The following is a 22324-nucleotide window of genomic DNA, read 5'->3' on the forward strand; positions in this document are numbered from 1 at the left end:
AAGAACTAATAGAATCTGCCCAGAAACTAACAACACGGTGGGAAGGGGTCCACTGGGGATTGTGCCAGGTATGAGAGAGAGAGGGAAGGCAGAACACGGAGACAGACAGAAGGAGCAGCTGAAAGTGCAGAATCTGACCCTGGAAGAAACCTTGGGTCATGGGTGTAGGCTGAAAATAATGGACTTGGTGGTGTGGGAAGAAGCTGTTTCCTACTGTTGGATTCCCTCTGCATTCAGAGGGACAGGAGGACTTTGTAAATAAACAAAACTGCATCAAATAAATGCCTATCACCAATTTCTATTCCCAACTGGAACATCTCCAGAGCTACAAACTTCCACTAGCTGCTCAGGTCAAAAAGAGGCAACAATAATCAGGATCCTTCTTTAACCCCGTTCCTAAGGTGTGGATACAATTTTTTTCTTTTATAAATCTTATTATAGATTGTTTGCACAGCACTTAGGAAATAATGTATAATGTTACATAAGGGCTAATGGGGTTAATTATTAAGATCTATAATGGAAAAATGGCATTAAAATAATTTGGTGTATCTTTCACAACCTTTGACATTTTAATGGTTCCACAGGTCTATACCGCCACTCACTGGTGCCAAAGTCAATTGATAAGGAATTACCATTTTTAGTTTACTGATAAATGTATATGCCACATTTCCCTAGCATTAAGGTGCAGTGCAGAAAAATGCTGAATGAAACATACACAATCAGTCTAAAAATAGAATTAATAAGATAAAATGTAGGTTAGTTTCCACGTTTCCAGAGCACTGGATGGGCTCAAGTCTTCAGCCAGCAGCAGGTAATTTAGAAGCAGACGGGTTAGGTTTCTCTGGCTTCCAACAAAACACACATCTGCAGACACACTCACCCACACACAGGTAAACCATCAATGCATGACATTTCCTAGTGAAACATACTCATGCTTCCAACTTTCTGTCTCAGTGAAAAGCTGTATTTGCTATTAAAAAACATAGGAGGGGAAAACGCAATAAAAATTATACCTTCCTTCTTTGGCTTCTCACCCAAATGAGCACCCTACCCTCTCTGATAGCAGCCTTGGTCAATTGCAGCCGGGCAGAGCCATGCACCTGGAAGAGTGGCACAGAACCTTGCAGACTTTGGTTAGCTCCGCGGCTTTTTTTGTTCTCCACTCTTGTTTATGTTGTCAAGGAAGCCTTCTCTCCTGTTGCCCGGCAACCGTCTACGTCATAAAGGAAAGAAGGGCTACGTCACTTTAGTGCGCTATTTCAGAACGCTGGGGAGGGCAGGCAAACTAGCTAACCGGTTGCACTTGCGGGAGGATGGGTGGTGGTAATTCTAGTCTTTGCAACACAAGCAAATAAACCGGCGGGAGGGGCAATTTAGTTGCAATTAAGGAGATTGTGCATGACTATGAAGTTGATAGAAGTAGCACATAAATCGGCTACAAGTTTCAAGAAAAATCCATTGTAGCTGCTTTTGGAGATCTCTTGAGCATGAAATTGCAAATTGCTGCAATTTGCGGGTCTCTTGCACATAAGCCAACCAAGGGGCTGCATGTGACATGCAACTGTGTTTGGCAGGATTCATTGCAGGTTTCTTTCTACTGATTTTGCAGAGGTTCTTCTTTCCCTGCATAGTAACAGCCTAGGGACCATTTTCATAGGCAAACGAGGGATATTGCTAATCATGCATTTCTACTTCTTATTTTGAGTGGAAAGAATGTAACTATCTCTACAAATATTATACATAGGGAGACAGTATATCTAAGAGGTTAGAGCAGGGCCTCCATCCAGGCTTCTAAACCTGACTGCAATTTTCTGGCTCTGTGACTGTGAGCAAGTCACTTGACTTCTTTGGAGCTCAGTTTCCCCTTTCCACAGCTGTAAAATATGGATAATTAAATTTAGTCACCTCAGAAGGGTGTTGTGTGGCTTACTAAACTAACAGCTGTAAAGGACTCGTCAGATGAAAGGTGCCTGCAATAGAGCAAAATATTATATCATACATTTATAAAGGTGTATTAGAAAAGTATGATTTTTGGGGGGTGGGGGAAGGTATCAAAACTCCCTTATTTTCTCTTTGTTGTGCCCATGGGGAAAATATCCATTCCAAATATATCAATGTGCTTCTTTTGTGTTCTAGGGATTAGCAGTTGAGCTTTCTAAAACAGCAATTTCTGTGTTACAGTAGATTTCTAGGTGGCTTTACCCACCTGAATAAGTCATGCAACATAACAAATAACAGGATTTGTTTTAAACAAGGGTAAACTCCTATTTAATTGTCACATGTGTTATTTCCCATTATTGTGGATTATTAAGATATGGGACTCACTGAGCTGTAAAGTCTCTCTCGGTAATTCTAGCAAGAGGAGGATGTTGCTTATAAAAGAAGAAACTTCTCTTTACTCCAAATAAATACATCAGCATTTGGCAAAAAAAGTCCGGAATAATCTTGTGTTTCTGTAAAGGAATCTTTTAGTTGAAAATTTCCCAGTTGCAGTAGGAGATTTGAATCAGGAGAGAAATTGAAAAATCATTTTGCATATTTAAAAAACCAAGGAACAAATTATACTGCAAATGCAATTCTCTAAATGTAAATAGCATTTGGAAGTAAGGATTTATAATGGAACTGCAGATACGGAACAGTAGTGGTATGAATAGACATCACTGAAGTGCATTAACATAGGAACCTAGGAGATTAGCACAGCTATAGCTTAATATATGGAGTCATTTCTCATAGTGAGTGATACAAATTCTATAGCTATGTTTCCTTCCATGCCACCTTGCTAAACGTTTATTACTTAATAGTAGAACATACATGATTTAAAAACTGATCATTATATTATCAGATGGAGAGAAAGTAGGCAGCTTTTCATGAAATATTTTTGGCTCATCACTCACTTCCTGTAAACTCTACAGGTGTTTATGTTATGCTCTTCTTTGGGGGCACATAGATTCATAGATTTTTAAGGCCAGAAGGATACTAGGGGGTCTATTGTGAACAGCTATTAACTCTGTTAATTAATGGAATAAATTACACGTGCACATCATGGGGAAAACCTGCTTTATAAAGTAGTCTGTGCAACTGACTGGTGGTTTAGCTTGTTAGTTACTTTCACATAGTTTCAAGGTTCCATAGTGTGACATCGGGGTACCATGTCTAGGAGTTTGTTAAATGTTTGACATAAGGGTTATCAATACTGTTTCCTTGTTCTATGTTTGGTGAGAGCAGAAGCCCAGGTATCAGTGAGGTAAGATTCACTTTTAGTAAGATGCCATTATTCATCTAATAGATGTGATAGCAGGAGAATTGTTACAGCACAAGAGTTCTTAAGGCATGGCTAGAACATGGAATTGGAATGGAAGGATTTGGAGTTCTAGTTCTGTCTTTGTCGTTGGCTTGTTATGTGATCTTTGACAAGTCACTTGATTTCTCCGTGCCTCAGTTTCCTCACCTATAAAATGGGGGCAATTAATACTTACCATCATCACTGGGGTGATGTGAGAGTTAATTAATTGATACTGGCAAAATGTTTTTAAATTGCTGTCTGAGAAATACTATAAGAGATGGGAGCCATATAAGTATCTACACAGACAGAAAGATAAGACTGCAAAGTAATATATATTTATACCAGGAAGCTGGCATGCATCAAGTACACTGTTCAGCTCAGTGGTCATTAGTCTCCACCATTCCCTTTAACTCTCTCAAGGGTCTCCATTATTCATTTATTTTACTTTAGCTATTATAAAATGTAACTGAATATGCACTAGACAAACAGGAAAGGACTAAAATACAAGCCAAAAGACAAGCAGAGAATGGCACAGAAATACTTCAAGGCCGTTTGAGTATTTTCTCTCTGATCTGTTCAGCTTTATATTCTTTGCTGGCTTTGGTGTTGTACCACCTGAAACAGCCAAAGAGGGAAATCAAGACCTGATATTAATAAGGTTAAAAAAATTAAGGAAGGAGAAAACCTACAAGCTGATATTCTGTGCTGCACCTCCAGGAGGCTCTGAATTCCAGGCTTCTACAGGGGTCTGAGCAGCCTCTAATATGCAGTAGAGTAATGGGCACTGTTAAAAATTTTTGTAGCCTCCCAAGGACTGACTATGGGTAGAACCCAAATAGTGCTCTGCGTTATGGGCTACGTCCCATGTAGCGGGACTTAGAGGGGCCAGGATAAAACTGGCTAGAGTGGTCCTATGCTGTGCCTGTTCCAGAATACACTCCCTCCCCCCATTCCTTGGGGGGAGAGAGGAGGCTGTTTTTGGCTACTATATCATGCTGCTATTGCATTGCGGGACTATATTTTTTTTAAACAAAGCTTTATTCACAGTACACAATCATATGAGCCTTTAAATGAGTAATGGTTGCCAACATATCCTGTCTGTCTGATCAAATGCTTCTTAGTAGTTCAAGTTTCTTGCACAAGGGTCACAGAACGTTAGGCACCAAGGGCGTGACCCACAGCCAGAAGACTCTCATTGACTTCGATGGGCTTTGAGTCAAGCTCCCAAAAAGGGGTGTTGCTTGAAATACAGGATGGGTGGGTCATCTTCACAGCACAAAAGAATCCTCTTGCTCTCCAGAAAAGCCCCGTGGTGGAGGAAGGTTGGGATGTCTCATGTTTACAGCAGGTGCCGTTTCTAGAATCCCGATGTGACTCTTTGATCGTGTTGGGCTCCCCCACCTACCACCAATTGCTGCTCACTGTCTCACTGCTCCCAGCTGAGCATCCTCTTATTGCAGGGAACCTGCATCAGTTGCAAAGGGAGAGGCTGATTTCAGGGAACCTTGGAACAAATCGCACTGCCAGAGCCCGCCACAGGATGTCATCAACAGTTGCTTTTCAGCCGCTGGGGAGAGAGGGATTTGGTTGAAGGACCCACATTTCTCACTCTTGGTTTCTCATTGCACCTGTGTTTGAATTTCACTTTGTATGTTATGAATGAGGGTTAAACACGATCAGCGCAAAGAAAATCCTGTTCCATCTGCTGGATGTCAATGGTTAAATTTCCCAAGTGATAAATTCTGTAAGCAGTTTTGAAGAGGCCATCCAGATCCTGTGAGCAGAGTTTTAATTCTTGCTAGCAGGGTGATTCAATAAAAGAACCTTGATTCAGTATGCAGCATTGTAGATCCTACCATCCAGGATGCTAGTAGCCTAAAAACAAAAGGGGCCTCTTTTGACATTGCTCCCCACCAGGATGGTCCCCCATCAGTAGGGCCCTACCAAATTCACGGTCCATTTTGGTCATTTTCACTGTCATAGGATTTTAAAAATTGTAAATTTCATTATTTCAGCTATTTTAATCTGAAATTTCATAGTGTTGTAATGGTAGGGGCCCTGACCCAAAAAGGAGTTGGGAGAGGGGGGTTGCCAGGTTATTGTAGTGGGGGTTGTGGTACTGCGACCCTTCTGCACTGCTGCTGGCGGTGTTGCTTGCTTCAGAGCTGGGCATCTGGAGAGCGGGGGCTGCTAGCTGGGAGCCCAGCTCTAAAAGCAGAGCCGCCACCACCAGCAGCACAGAAGTTAGGATGGCCGGGTATGGTATTGCCACCCTTACTTTTGCACTGCTTCCTGCAGAGCTGGGCCCTCAGTCAGCAGCCGACACTCTCCGGCTGCCCAGTTTCGAAGGCAGTAGTGCACAAGTAACGGTGGCATGGTATGGTATTGCCACCCTTAATTCTGCGCTGCTGCTGGCGGGGTGCTGCCTTCAGAGCTGGGCACCTGACCAACAGCTGCCACTCTCAGCCACCCAGCTCTAACAACTGACAAACTAGTGGCTTTTCTATGGTGGCGTTTGTGAGCACTGGCTGTAGTTACTCTGATAAGAGTGGTATGTGCTGAGCTATTGGTTTTTTTTCACCTTGACATAATCAAATCCGTTGCATTCCCTTTCTCACTAAAAGGCGTAAATTCTCAACACCTTGTGAGTCCAGATGGCAACACTGTGGAAGTGGGTCAATAGTTTTTCAAACGTAATGCTTATTGTAGTGTCCCTTGTGGAAGAAAAGACTCCACTGTCATGAATATGGGAGAGAGAGGGAGGGATAGCTCTAGTGGTTTGAGGATAGGCCTGCTAAACTCAGGGTTGTGAGTTTGATCCTTGAGGGGGCCACTTAGTGAGCTGGGACAAAATCAGTACTTGGCCCTGCTAGTGAAGGCAGGGGGCTGGACTTGATGACCTTTCAAGATCCCTTCAAGTTCTAGGAGATAGGATATCTCTATTAATTTAATATAAACTGGATTCTTTATTGAGGCTGTTGGACACAGACAAACTCTGTGATTCTCTCTAGCTCCTGACTAACACAGCCTATGCTGTCTAGTGTCAATACATAGGTTCTCCTGAACTCCGGGCCTGGATTAATCAGTTACAGACTAGACTACCGACTACAGCACACTTAGCAGCAGTATATAGGGCCTGATCCAAAGCCCACTGTAGACAATGGAATGATTCCCATAGAGTTGAATGGGATTTGGATTGGGACCATAATGTTCACTGTTAGATTGTTTTTTATAAATTACATTGTTCGATTGCAATACCGTTTTTGAGTTTCTAGCTACACCTGGGCCCCAAACAAAGTTTAGATCCATATCCACATTTCCCTAAAAGTTCAGGTGTATTTGGAATCAGGATTTTGATTTGGCCCATTCTAGAGATAGCTGCAAAGATGAGGCCTATGAGACTACTCTAGTCCTGTCTGTTATTCCAGTTCATTTTCAAGGAATAATTATTTTGCTCAGGACCTGCAGAATCTGTCCTAAAAGGGTTTTTGTTCTGATAAAAGTCCCATTCTTCCAGGCTTCATCCTTGGAATTCCCATGAATCTCAATGGGAGTGACACACATGTAGAACTTGCAGCATTGGGTCTGGAAAGGCTAATGAAGTAAAATAATCAGTCATGCTGTTCCCTAAGAAGACATGAAAGAAAAAAATAGGTTCTGGTTTTAGATCATTTCTGCTACCATGGAGAAAGAGGGAGGGGGAGGGAGAAAAACGAACAGCTGTTATTGTTACATCTGATCTGTTTCAACCCTGTTGACCCCTTTCTTCAGGGAGGTTACTGGATTTACTGCAGGTGCCATACTGCATTCTCAAGCCATTTGTATCATATCCCCAGGGTAGCCAATAGGAAATAATGGTTTAGAGCAGTCAGTGGGGTGCAGTAGCCAACATGCCCCCTACACATCCATATAGTTGCACTGGGGTATCCCATCCCAATGGCATGAATACATTTGATTTATCTAATTAAAATGGCTCCTCTTACTCTAATATCTCAACACCTCACAATCTCATCCTAGATGACCCCTGTGACTTATGCCAGTATTGTTATCTCCATTTGACACTGATGGGGAAACTGAGGTGCAGAGAGGTCAAGTGACTTGCCCATTGAAGTCTGTATGCTGAGCAGGGTCTTGTGTGCAGGTTTCCCACTGACTTCAGTAGCTATTTAGTTGCAATGGAATCCCACTTACATGCTAGGAAATGCATGGACATTGCTAACTCACTTCTGATGGGCCACCCAACAGGTGTCAAATGGTAAGAGCTTTCATTCATTACCTATTCATTACCCCCAACTAGGGACTGCTCAAAAGGCTTCACATCCCATGCCTAATCCCTTAGTCAATCCAGGCCCTCATCTGTTTGGATGCGCGTAATTCTGTGTACCAAGATGTCAGCAGATCTTGTAGCTTGTTTTCCAGTGAAATGTCTCCTCTTAGGTAAATATTACATTTAAGGTTGCTTTGCCTGTGGTTTTCCTACCTGCGGTTTGTACAGTGGGTCATTGCCCTGCTCAGAGATAAGAGGAATAATTGCTACAAGAGCTGTTTGCTGCAGTAATACGCCAACCTGCTTTCCCCTAAATGGTTAGGTGGCTCATATACCTGTAATTACAAGACTTGAATGCTGCTTAATATCTGGGGAAATTTTCAGTAAGTGGGGAATTTAAGGCAAGGGTTGAGACTTGGCGGACTGGAAGGGCTTATTTATTCACATTTTAGTGGTTCATAAATTATAAATCTGTATGTAATTTAAACATCCAGCCATCAGAAGGTCTTGTGAGAAGGGTAGTGGTGAGGGGGATGATAAATAGACTCTCAGATAATTAAAGGAACACCAGTTGCAGGTCAGCAAGAAAATTCTTGCATTATTATTTTTCTTTTAATAGAGAACCCAGATTTAAGATGGCTGCTGCCATCTCACGGGTAAACAAATAACACAAATGCCACAGCAAATAACAATACACAACAACATTTCACTTCTGTTAAACAAAGGAAACGTTTCCAAGGAGCAACAGAAATCAGAATAGCAGTCTAAGCAATTCTGCTCAGCAATTCTGTCTCCAGACAAAACCAGACTCAGAATAATTAAAAAGAACAGGTGCAAGCTAGAACATTCATTGGAATAACGTATCTTTTGTACGTTCTCAGGCACTTTTTGCTAACAATCTGTGTTCTGGCTAACTCGTGTAATCGTTTGATAGGAACAGTTAACCGTTTAGATGTTCCATTAATATATCATGCAAAGCATATATCTGAAAGAGCATCGTAAGACCTCTATGAATAGAGCTTTGGACCTTTTTTCAAGGTCCTTTTTAGAATTCTCCAGCTAATAAGTCAGGCCCTTTAAAACAGCATTTTCAAACCTTCCTTCTCACGTTGTTAGTAAAGTGATCTGCTTGGCTTTCAGAGAGTTTGTGAGAAGGTCTGGGCACAGGGCCAGCTGCTGTCCTTAACCAGATGTATTGAATTAAGAATACACCGCTTCTATAACCTGTGCTAATTCATTCCCCTCAGCCAGAGTATTTTCTTGCGTACTTGATGTACAATCTATAGAAACAATTTCGCTGACATTAGATATGCTTATAAATAGAATGTCTGCCCCGCGACAGTTCTGTAGCTATACCAACAGGAACAAAACACCCACAAGTGTTGTACTGTGCTTGGAACTGGGATGCTAACAAAGATTTTCCCCTAAAGCATCCAAATTTGACCACTGCTGGAGGTAAAGTACTGGACTAGAGGCACATAGGACTTGCCAAACTGGAAGAGACCAATGTCTCTACCTAGCTGTAGACTCCTTTCTCCTGTCCCCTTTCTTGGGGTGTGTGTGATAGGTTTGATTTGGATGCTTCATCTAAGTCTTCCACCGTTTTCTTGTCTCCTCTGCTTCTTCTCCAGATCCTGTCCTCTTCTTCCTTTCATCGCAACCAGAACCTTCCCCATATCTCTCTTTTTTCAATACAATTCCAGGCTCTACGTCTTTCTGTCCCTTCAAGAATGAGTAACCCTGATCCTCCTGGCCTGGACCCAGTGGCTCCTGTTCCTGACATGTATTGCACATTATATAGTACATTATTAACTTAATGAAACCCAAGCCAATTATTAATTCATCCTCTATATCGGCTCTCCAGCTTTCTTGCTCAAATTCCAGAGGTCCAGTTTTCAAACCCATTTTTCCCAAAATTTGAGGCGTGCACTTCTCCCTTCTGTGACTAACTAGGTGGGTCAGTTTTGGATCCCTTATTCCCCAGCCTTTGTAGCATGTCTGGTTTAATAACTGTTCTGTTGGAGCCAGTGTCCACGGTTCCCATGCATGTCATAGGTCCTATTGCACACTTAATAGGCAGACTCCCATTATTGTTTTTTAACTGTCTAGACCTAAAAAAAAAAAAAAAAAAGTGGGGCTGATCCCTGTACCTCCAAACTGTGCCCCTTCATCTGGTGCCCCCTCCCCCTTTTTCCAGATTGGGAGAGGGGCTTTCACTAGACACTGTGATGCTCTATCCTGGCCTGCCTTAAATTTATAACAGTCTTTTTATGGCCATTTTTTTTTCAAAGCATCAGCATTTAACTGAACTGCTTCCTTAATTTTTGTATTATTGCCAATTTCCCTTGTTTTATAAACCAAATTTAACACTTTATAATCATTCAAAAATGTCACAAACCAGATTAGACCCCCCCTCTTATCATACGTATTAGACACAGCGCTGTACTTGGAGGGCTCACGGCAATCCGCTTCCATCTTCCTTGCTGCCGCTGCTTCCCCTTCTGGTGCTCTGCTGCAAGGAAAGAGTCAAGCTGGGTGGGAGTTTCCATAGACACTCACAGTATCTCTGGCCTCCTTTTGCTGATCGGCAAGTCTGAGTCCAACGGCGTGTCTATAAATTGGTCCATTGTCAAGGCTTTTGAATTATTTGTATTACTGTAGTGCCTAGAAGCCCTCGTCACGGACCAGTGTTCCATTGCACTAGGCACTGTACACACACACAACAGAAAGATGGTCCCTGCCCCAAAGAGGTTACAAACCTGGTCCTCTTCCTGGCTCCAGCAAGCTGTCTTCCCTGGGGCAAGTGGGGACTTTGTCCCTGCACCCCTAGAGTGCTCCTTCCATGTACATCTAAGGATGACCACAAAGTTCTCCATTTACTGCAGGTATTAAAAAGCTCTTAATTCAAGAGAGTCTTTGGCACAGTGTCTTGGTTTTGGCTTTATTTGCTGTCTTAAGCTCAAATGTTTCTATTCATTAAAGGGCTGAGCGGGCAAGGCGCTGAGCACCACCAGAGGGGCACTGGAGTGCCTTTACCTCTTGCTGAAGTCAGTGGACCTTGTAGGTGCTCAGCCTTTTGCAGGACTGGGCCTTTAATCTGTATTATTTTTTGTGTAAAGCACTTGGGTTAGCTTGGCAAGGCAGACACGATGTAAATATGAATGATTAATATCTTTTTTTTTCACTGTGCAAGTGGTCAAAGTCACACCTGTCCTCTCCAGCTAGTGAGAGTCAATATAGCAACAGATGTGGTGGCCAGGTATGTCTCCCGCTGTGTAAGAGACGCCACCAGACATTGTTCTCCGGTGAACTTTCTTTTAACATCCCCTCTTGGTACAATATCTCAGCTCTCCAGGGCACTGTGTGCAATCTCCGATTTGGACAAACGTCTGAGCTTGATCCTGCCAGAGTGACGTCAAAACCTGCAACATTGCACATCATTTCAACACTGGCAGAGCTAAGGTCTCTGGGCCTGATGGTGTCTGCTGCTGCACAGCAGAAATCGGCCCATGACAGTTTGATCCAAGCAGCACAATTAATAGGTTACCAAATGGCAGTGCGGGTAGCTCATGTTGCTTTGTGAGTGGAAGGATATCTGCTTACACGATTGGCCATCTCCTGCAAATTCCAGCTGCTCCAGAGGTCATGAAACCTGTGATTGAAAGTGGATGGAAATTGCTCTTTAAACGGAACATAAGCTGGCTTCAACCTGGACAGCTGCTGCTGCCCCAGCAGCAGATATAAAAATCCAGAGATATTGCAGCCTTTTCTAGGCTTGGGGTTGAGACTGTGCCCCAGGCTCGTGTGATAATCGTGAAAGGGCAGCAAATGGCTTGAGTGATGGTGAGCCGTAAATCACCAGGGCTAGTAAGCCCCCGGAGATAGACTCTAGACTCATCTCCTTGTGAGCGGTCTGAGGAGCAAAGTTCTGTTGTCTCCTAATGAGCAGCTCAAAACAGTCAATGCAGGTTAAGCTCTGCTGAGGGTCATGGTGACAAAGAAAGATCATAAGCTTATAAGCAACGGTTGTGAATTGGCAGTTGTGAAAAGTTTTGATAAAAGTGAGGCAACTGCCAAAAGTCACTGTTTCCTAGAGGGAAGATTCATCCCTGGTGGCACAGGGAAGAGAGGGACACTTTCTGACATCAGTGGAGAGACATCTCCTGACCATGCGGAGGACAGCTGGTGTTTCTGTCACCACCCTCCCCGAGAAATGATGCCAGGGCTGGAGCTGTAGCTAACCAAGAGCCCTGCCAATGTGTGTTGCTAAGTGGATGCAATGAATCAGTGCATCAGTGGACCACATTAGCTCTACCAGCATGTCAACCAGTGCCACCCTCTGCTGGCCTTTCACAGGCATGCCACCCCCTGCTTTACACCTGCCAAACCCAGGTATAAAGCAGGGCTGATTATAGCCATCCACCAATAAAAATACTGCATCTGATTCTGTCCCACAGTCAGTTGCATATTTGTCTACTCTAGTCCACGTTGCATTTTGACAGTTCTGAATATAGAAACAGAAGCTTGGTGTTTCTCGTTTGCATATCAGCACCCAGAATGCCCAGCTGTTTCACAACTACTTCTTACAAGGACACTGACAGGTCAAATCTGGGTCACAAATTTAGAAACTGTAAAAACCAGCCTTTACAAATCCTAAGACCAATCAGAAAGTTTCTAAGAGTTAAAATTTCTATGGAAAGCATATTTCTTTTAACAGGTATAAACACTCCCCAGCAGTCCATGCACTCTGAACATGGCAGCGCTGTGGTAGTGCATGAGAATCAGAAGGATAAATTGACTAGAAGTTGATTAGAAACAAAAATGAAAATGTTTAGTCTGTTTTCATTGTTCAAGGTAAGAGAAGTGCAAAAAAGGGCACACACAGATGAGTGTAAAGCAAATCTACTAATGTTTTGTGTATTTTAAAGAATCAGTTTTAACAGTTTAGTGTTAAAACACAAGTAAAAAAAAACCCCGAGTTTATATATAACTGGAAACAGAACTGAGCCAAATCCTCAAAACTGACCAGTGTGAACACCGGGGAAATTTGGACTGAGATCCAGACTTTGCATCTGGCCCTTATATCCCTATAATTAGCTCCATGCTGAGACTGATAGGAAGATTGCTGATTAGTACCAATTATGTTGGTATTTCTGTGGGTTTGTCTACACATGAAAATGTATCCAGAATAAGATAAGGTGTGAATTTAAAACAGATTAACTATTCCTGATTAGCTCTGTGTGAATGCGCCTATTCTGGAATAAGAATACTTTATTCCAAATTAGTTTATACCAGTTTACAGATGGGGGAAACTGAGGCACAGAGCAGTGAAGTGGCTTGCCCAAGATTACACAATAAATTAAAACAAAAATAGGGGGAACGGAATCTGGGAATGGAAACGAAAATGCTTCATTCCCAGCCACGTTCTCTGATCCCTGGACCATAGCCACTCCCTCTCTAGCAATGTCTCCTGGAGAATTCAGCTCTCAGTTACACCTGTGGAGTCCCACTGACTACAGAGGCACTACAAGAATGCCATCAAAGGATAGAATTTTTGCAAAGAAAATTGCTTATTCATGGTTCATGACATTCATCATAAGTCGGAACTTGTCCCAAAACAACCTCTCTGATCAGAAAACCCTCAAATTCTGAGTTGAACCAATAACTATCTGAACCTCGAACTCCATAGTAGGTCTAATAATGGACTTGAAAACACTGGATGTGAACACCACTGACCTTTGGGCAAAAATGGATCCAGATGGTCTGAATCTGTACCTTGTGGATTGACTCAGTTGCTACTAAAGGCCAGTATGTGGGTGGGTGGGTGGGTGGGTGGGGGGAGTCTGGAATACAAGATTATATCACAATGTATTTTTCAATAAAAAAATCTGGGATTTTAAAAAAATATTCTACTGAGAATATCCACTCTGTGCCAGGCAATCACCTCTCAATAGCAGCTCAGCAAAAGACTATCCAATATGACGAAAATTGGGCAGAAACTTCAGCCAGTGGTGCTGCTCTGAAACAAGGTATTATTTTGCAAGCTAGTCTGGAAGAATTGGTCTTGCCAAATACTAAAACTGGGCTTCAGAATGACTGCTGAGTGCATAATTAATCCCCCAGGAGCACGGAGTCTGGACAGATGTAAAACAGACCAGAAAAAATGTATATGAAGAATTAACTTTAAGAAACAAGCAAGGGCATTAGTCTCATTAGAGTTATAGCTCATCATTCATTTAATTTTATTTCTGTGATAAGCAGAAACATTGTTTTTAACCCCAGCAATGAAGCAGGATTCTTCTTTCTTTTTCAAAGGCAGCTGGAAATTGCAGTGTATAATGTTGTTGCTTTGATATGATCCGAAGTTATCTGGTCCATTCCTCACGTGAATGTGAATCCACAAAGAACTGCCAGCCAGAAAAGCAGCTCTTGCTTTCTTGAGAAATCCATGAAGGAATATGCACAATGTGCCCAGACGTTTAATGGCATCATCAGGAGCCAGATGGAGAGCCGGTAGCCTGCCATCAAAATAAGTCAGTGGGCACTCGACGGTGATATGCGACACAGTCTGAAGTTGATCGTGTGACTTCTGACTTTCCAGGGGTTGGTGAGAAACAGGGATAGAGCTGTCTCCCAAATCCTGACCCATGCACAAAGCTTAGTAAATGGGATTGTGCAGGGCTTGGAGAAGCAAAGGACCTCTCTTCTGAGGTTGGGGAGAACCAATGGTTCCTGTGGTTCTCCGGAGGAGAACCAGTGTCTGTGTCTCCTGTCCTACCCTTCTGTCCATGGCAGGGAGGTTGGCCATAGTTGATGTTCTACCAGTTATGCTTTCTATCTCCCTCCGAGTTCTACGTCTTCACACAATGTTGAGGAAAGAACCATGATAGAGCACTTGCCCAGTGCCCATCCACAAGGTGAAGGATTTGGCTCTTGCTTGTCTTTGGTACTGAACAACAAATCAGTTACTAGACCAACTTCTATTGGTGAGAGAGAGAGAGAAACTTTTGAGCTTACACAGAAGTTGGTCTACTGCTCTAGCCACTCAAATGGATTTCCCAAGACCCACCAACAGGCAGACTAAGGGTTTGTGGTCTTTTGCTCCCATTGCCATGGTTTACTAATAACACTATTCACAGAGTAGTGCTAGTGTCACTTTGCATGCTTGGTTCTCAAAAAAGTAATGATGAAATAAACCACATGAATTCTAAGAGGAATTGCAGTAATATTAAACAATAAATTACTCCAGTAAAGTATGAAATCAGTCCCCCTGAGTTATTCAGTTGTTTTCAGTGAAGTGATTGCCCAGTGGGTTAACAGTCCTGAAGACCAAAGTTCTCTGTCTCTTAGAGGAGGCTCTGAAGCAAAAGCCTCAGATCTGAACATCCTGAATTCTGGGGAAGTTCAAGACTTTGCAATTCAGGCCTATTCCTCCTGTTTAGATGACCCTCCTAAGAGATTCAGCACAGCTTCCAATTCTGCTTCAACCCTGACCAGGAGAGGTCAGATCTCCAGGTGAGCAAGGAGTTCAGTTTCCTTGTCCATCCAGTGTTTGGCCTCTCCACTGAGGCTAGGGCTAATTAGTGTCAGTTGCAATGCTGGTTTTTTTTACCAGATGTGGCCACATAAACTGGACTAACTTTTTTTGCATCTTGGGCTGGAATTGCATTGGTGTGAGGGGAGACCCTCTGCACCTCATTTGCCAACCCCTGGAGTTATTCTTACCATTCCTCACTTTAATGTGAATCCACAAAGACCAGCCAGACAGGCAGCTTTTTCATGAAAATATTTAAAGTTTCTTGGGAAGTCCAGGAAAATCAGTTTCCCAGTTAATACCAAGTCCAGTGTTGGCAATGCAGGATGGACGCAATGCAGTCATGGCTGCTTAGTCCAGTAAACTTTGTTTCCAAATCCACTGGCCTCTTCCCAGTTTGCAAAAAGAATCAATTCCCGCAACTACCCCAAAGGGATCCTAAACACATGTGACTAGGTCTGGCATATTCTATCCAGGAGAGGGCAGGGAAGCACAGCTTATTACAGATTCACTACTGAACAGGAGTCCGCTATGTCAGTGAGATAGTTCCTTCACATCTTCCAGTCTACTCGGCTTTCCTCAACACAATAGAGTTGATGTAGGCATTGTATAAAAATCCCCCTAAAGTGGTTGCAAATGAGTTTGTATCCACTCCTGATCTCATTTTCACAAAGGATTGTTCTGACCAGGGCTGGTCTATTAACTGTTAGTTTTGCTTTTTTTGTTCCCTCTTGCATTGGGCCTTACCAGTTACACGGATAAATGGTTCTAGTGCTGCTTGGCAACCAAAAGTTCAAAGAGTTCAGGCTCAGTTTGACATCACTTCAAGTTCAACTCAACAGTGCCAGTGTCAGAACATTTCCACCATTGCTTTAGAAATGGATCCATGTCACTGAGAAGAGCATAAGGGCCCTGTGCCCCAATTTTGCTCTCAGATACACCTATGGAACTCGCATTGAAGCAAAGGAGGGTTTTGTGCATGCAGATATGGGGGCAGAACTGTGCCTAATGTACACCCAGGAAAAAATGGCATCTAGACATTTTGCTCCGATTGTCTCTCTCAGCTTCTGAATAAACAAAGCATTTGGGAAACGAAGAACCTTTGCCCAGATACCAAGCCTCTTTGATTTTCCAGAGGGCGCCAATATAACAAGCTGAAATGGGCTTCTTCCTTCATGTCTCCTTCTGGGCCTGTGACTCAGACTCCAAAAGGCAACATCATTTCCAAACCAGCAAAATAAAATAAAATAATAGAATGCTGCCCCTGCAGCGTAGATGTCCTTGTGAGGCCAAAGAAATTTGGCCCTGCGGTTACTGTTACTGTTTCCACCTTGCACTGCAATACTGCAGCAGAGAATAAACATATTCTTTGTGTCAATATTACTGTAGCACTAAGAGGACTTGCAGTTCTTATCTGCTAACGTTCAAGGACTGCAAATTAATGTGATCACAACATCATTGCGTGCTGGAGGGCTTAACAGTTTTCCATTATTAATCCACTTTATAGCTAGGTTCCAGGATTGAAAAAATATATGTCTTGGTGCTGAAAAATGTGAGCCACAAGATCTCAGCTGGGGAGACCTATTTATTTTGCAGAACGTAGAAAGTATTGATTTGGGAACTTTTGAGTTACAAAAGTCCCAAATAAAATTTGAACATTTTTCAGCCTGATTGTTTTGTGCTTTTGTCATGGAAAAAGCGGCTGTGATTCATAAATCACATATAAATGTGTGGGTAATTTATCCAGCATGAGGACCCTTTGTTCTGCTAAATGGCCATTTGCTTCAATTGCTTTTTAGGCATTTGCTGCATTGGCAAGTGGGAAACAGCTGGAGCTGGGAATATGGCAGAAGCAAAATGCGTTACCTTTAGAATTTGTCTACGCTACAGAGCATAGGCTGTCAAGGTCTCCTACCTTAGACTCAGAGTAAGCATGCAGAATGGCTATACTATCTCCCCAAAATACATTATCTACAGAAGCTCTTGTTTCAACATAGTTGCATCTACACCAGGGATTTACCGGCGTAGCTCTGTCGGCTAGGGGATGTGGGTTTTGTTCACAGCCCGAGCCGACATAGCTATGCTAGCAATGCTTGGCTGAGTAGATCAGGACCAGGAATCCAAGGAAACTACCTTGCTCAACAGTGACCTCTCTGGTTGACCGTTGTTCGAATTCAAATACCATCCTCTCCAGTCCCCCCAAAACTGGAAAGTTGGTGATTGTAACACAATACTTCGAGAATACTCACAGCTCACACACATGCATGGTAAACCTGTTGAAAAAAAGCAGTCCACGTACAAACTGGCATGTTTAGCAATGTGCAGACACAGCCAAAAAATTCACACTGCAAGGACAACTCCTGACTGCAGGCAGTGCTTAACTTATGCCAGGGCTGAGCCGCGGTACCTCTAAGGTTGGCAGTTCATATCCCCAGCACCACAAGGCTTGCTGCATCACTTATGAATGTAAAAAAAATTGCTTGAGTCCCAGCATCTAATTGCTTGAGGCGAGTCCTGGCACCTCTTTCATTACAAATTAAGCACTGATTGCAGGGAAGGGACCAGAAAACCGCACGAGTACTTTCAAAAAAAGCTTCAATCTCTACTTCCATGATTCTGTGATACATTAGCACTGAGGAAATTTAGACCACAGATTAACTTTTAGAACATGTGATCCTATCATCTGTGTGTCTGTCTATGGGTATGTCTTCACTACCCGCCAGATCAGCGGGTAGCGATCAATCCAGCGGGGATAGATTTATCGTGTCTAGCCTAGATGCGATCAATCGACCCCCGAGCGATCTCCCGTCGACTCCTGTACTCCAGTGCCGCAAAAGGCGCAAGCAGAGTCGATGGGGGAGCGGCAGCAGTCGACTCACCGCGGTGAAGACACCACGGTAAGTTGATCTAAGTACGTCGACTTCAGCTACATTATTCACATAGCTAAAGTTGCGTAACTTAGCTCGATCCCTCCACCAGTGTAGACCAGGGCTATATGTTTGTCTAGGCATTTATACCAAACTGATCACCAAAGATTGTGACACTCCAGGGAGGAAGGGGTGAAATGAGGAAATTTGCCAAATAAAATCTACATTTAAAAAAGAGGCGAGAGAATGGCAAAACCAATAATCTTTTCAATCAAAGATCATCCAACCCCAAGTCCCAGGTGCAGTGATCATGACTGTTAACTGTTTTCTTGTCATTCCCCATTGTGATATGGAGATGCTGAGGGAAACATAACTGATCCGTGATGTTTGTGTAGTGGAACAGCTATTGCCTGTATACAGAAACATCACACCTGTCTTTTTACTTTACATTGGATTTAACTTCACGCTAGTCACATATTTCTGTTCACAAGGAATGGGCACGATTCTGTGTTGGTTTCTGCCGTTTGGCTAAAATCACATGCTCTCAGTCAGTCCAAGTTACTGTGAACTTCAGTGGAGTTGCACAGGTTTACTGCAGTGGTGGATTTGTCTCATTATCATCAAGACAAATGAAAGGTCCAATCTTAGTCACTACTCAGGCAAAACTCCTATTGACTTCAGCGGGAGTTTTATTTAAAGAAGAACAGAAGGTTCCAGGCCTAATACATTAAAACAAGCATGAAATTGACACCTGCACAGAGGGCAAGCACAAGACCTATGAACCACTTAAATTCCATTTAGGTGGAAGTCTGGCTCTCTACACAGTGGTGAATTTCACCCTATGTCAGCAAATATTTATAAAAAGTGTGCAATTATTAATAGTATTATAGTGTTTATGTGCAATTACATGTGCTTTGGAGGATGGGATTAAAATTCAAAATGATCTGGACAAACTGGAGAAATGGTCTGAAGTAAATAGGATGCAATTCAATAAGGACAAATGCAAAGTACTCCATTTATGAAGGAACAATCACTTGCACACATACTAAATGGGAAATGACTGCCTAGGAAGGAGTACTGCAGAAAGGAATCTGGGCGTCATAGTGGATCACAAACTAAATATGAGTCAACAGTATAACACTGTTGCAAAAAAAGCAAACGTCATTCTGGGATGTATTAGCAGGAGTGTTGTAAGCAGGACACAAGAAGTAATTCTTCCCCTCTACTCCGCACTGATAAGGCTTCAGCTGCAATATTGTGTCCAGTTCTGGGAGCCACATTTCAGGAAAGATGTGGACACATTGGAGAAAGTCCAGAGGAGAGCAACAAAAGTGATTAAAGGTCTAGAAAACATGACATGTGAAGGAAGATGGAAAAAATTGGGTTTGTTTAGTCTGGAGAAGAAAAGACAGAGGGGACATGATAACAGTTTTCAAGATATAAAAGGCTGTTACAAGGAGAAGGGTGAAAAAATTGTTCTCCTTAACCTCTGAGAAGCAATGGGCTTAAACTGCAGCAAGGGAGGTTTAGGTTGAACATTAGGAAAAACTTCCTAACTGTCAGCGTAGTTAAGTACAGGAACAAATTGCTTAAGGAGGTTGTGGAAACTCTGTCACTGGAGGTTTTTAAGAACAGGTTAGACAAACACCTGTCAGGAATGGTCTAGTTATTACGTAGTCCTACCTTGAGTGCAGGCGACTGGACTAGATGACCTCTTGAGGTCCTTCCAGTCCTACAAGTCTATGAGTCTATAAAGGAGTCCACTCCATATGATCCCTTGTATAAAGAAACCTATAGGCCAAAATCAACATTTAGCCACCCTTTCATTAAAGCAACAATAGAAACTTTGGATAGCTTCTTTAGAAAGCCAAGTCCATACCCATCACCTCTAATATCATAGTAGATAATATAAAATGTAACCCCACTAAAAGCCTGGGAAATTTTGACAATTGAGAACTTACAGGTATATCAAAATTCAGGCAACTGTTCAGAGATAAAATATTTAGATTACTTGATGAAATACAACTTGCAAAAGACATCCAAATTCTATTATATCAATGCCTGCAACAGACATTTTTCAACCTCCTTCCACCAAGGCAAACCAAAGTAGAATATTGATGGAATTTGAAAAATTACTCACTCTATCGTTTCTACATCCAGGCTTGCTTTCTGTTCTATACAAAGTAATCGCTAGCTGTTACTTAGAGGAAATAATCATGAAAAGTTGGAAAGTTGATGTAGCATAGACACCAAAACTGAGGAATGGGAGAACAAATGGAGCTATAGTCCCTACACCTCAACAAACACATTAATCAAAAATTACATTAAAATTCTTTATCAGTGGTACTTAACTCCCCATAAAATTAAATGAATTTATAATACAAGGACAGGCAAATTCTGGAGAGCATGTAATGAAATGGGGGGATTTCTCCAGGTACGTTAGATGTGCCCACAAATTAAGACATTTTGGAAAGCCATAAGAGAACGGGTGTTAACTCTCAGAAAACCCCTTAGTATTTTTATTAAATTGTCCTGAAAACCCTGCATCTTATAAAAGTCATAAAGAACTGATCACTCATCTCCTGGCTGCTGCTAGAATTACTCTAGCAAGGTGGCGGAAGAGGAGTGACTCCCCTAAAACTATTAACTGGCATCAAAAAGTGTGGGAAATTCCGGAACTAGAAAAACTCACTTATCAAGTCAGAGATCTACAGGAGACAAGCAAAAAATATATATAACTATTTAGAAGTCTGGTAGAACTTTCTGAAATTTGCTGGAAGAGTGGCATCGCCCACCATCAAACCTGATAGTTTGAGAACTTTTTTCAAATCCTAAGGAATCAAGAAACCCCTTCAACAATTGTCAACATTAAACTCAAAGTCAAGATATTAAAGTAAGGAAAATAGATAGGAGGAAGAAGGAGAAAAGCATGATATTGTGTAGAGGGGATACAACTAAGTAATAGATTGTGTATTTAAATGTAAGAAAAATAAAAGTTTGGACCTAAACATGAGATAATGAAAAGCTTTTAACTAACACTACCAACTGACAAGACAGAAAAGGAAGACAAAGTAGAAATGCATCAACCACAATATGTGATCAGTAGCACTAAGTTGAAGAAAGTGCCAGGTAGCAGGTCTCATCAATACAACTTTAGGGACTTCTATAGGCCAATTTATAATTGTGTGTTTGTGTATATACAAAGTGTATTTCTATTAATGTTGTAGAATAAGGTTTATAAGATTGCTGTTATAAAAGAATGGATCTGTTAATAAAATAAAACATAAAGGAATCATCTTTAGCATGTGGAGGACAGTCCTGAAAGTCCTCTACTGCGTCCCCATCCTTATATTTCAGTCATAATGATGCTAAAATGAAGGCTCTAATAAAGAACACTTGATTTTGGTTGTTCTTAAGATATTAATTACAGTGTGTGTGAATTTCACATCTGTGCTGTGGGGTCTGCAGGAGTCTTATTTAAGTCCCACTTGGATCCTATTTTGAGGTCTTGGAACTTAGATGGTGCAAAAGCATTGTTCCTGGTCCCTTTGTATGATGGTGTATTTCACCCATTCTCAAGCAGTATAGCACTTGAATTTAAAGTAAACAATGAAGTAGGGAATTTGCAAAGTCTAATGTGGATAAAAATATTTGAGGCCAAATTCTTGGCTGGTGTAACTCCATTGCATTTAGCCCTTGATATTTTCACATATATCTAACATATATCAAGTGTGTATGTGTATATACTATTCATTGAAATGTGTGTACATGTGTGTCTGTGTATTCCTTTTTTTTCAGTGAAAACACTTTTATTTTTTTAATTTAAACCTACCCCTGCAACGTTGGAAACTGAAACACAGCTGTATGTGTGCAGAACAGCTGGAAAATGAAAGAGTTCAGTCTAGTTTCACTGGGTAAACAGGTAACATGCAAAAAAAACTAAACCAAACCAACCAGAAGGAAAACTGATCATAAATGATGAAAAAAATTGATTTTTTTCACTTTTAACAATGTATTATAATCGTATTAGTAACAAAAATAAATATTCTTTAAAACTCTTCCTATGAATCCTTCTAGCTCTCCTCCCCACCTGTTTTTGCCACAAGTTTAATCTTATCTTCCCCTTCGGCTTCTAGGTTCTGCATAGCTCCACTCCTCTCTGACCTGATTTTTTATCACATTATACCTTGCCCTCTCCCTCCCCTAATGATGCCAGCCTCTGTGCATTATCCACCCACCCACCCCTACATACAGCTGGCTCCATGTCTTCTTCTACCCTACCCCTCTGATTAGGATATCTTCCCAGCTATTGTGCACCAAGCCTTTATTCTCTGTCCATTCATATGCTCCTTCTGAGATGCTCCCAAGAAATG

General features: G+C 41.9%; 1 protein-coding gene across 1 annotated transcript in view; it reads right to left on the reverse strand.

Annotated features, from left to right (window-relative positions):
* Window positions 1–1203, reverse strand: part of CFAP100 (cilia and flagella associated protein 100) — a gene marked incomplete in the record, with an annotated part of 26038 nt that extends 24835 nt beyond the window's left edge. Inside the window, 1 exon segment of the mRNA XM_034777065.1 lies at window positions 1014–1203.
* Window positions 1204–22324: the final 21121 nt, after the last annotated feature.

This window comes from Trachemys scripta, chromosome 7 (assembly GCF_013100865.1).
Source record: "Trachemys scripta elegans isolate TJP31775 chromosome 7, CAS_Tse_1.0, whole genome shotgun sequence".
NCBI classification, from domain to species: domain Eukaryota; kingdom Metazoa; phylum Chordata; order Testudines; family Emydidae; genus Trachemys; species Trachemys scripta.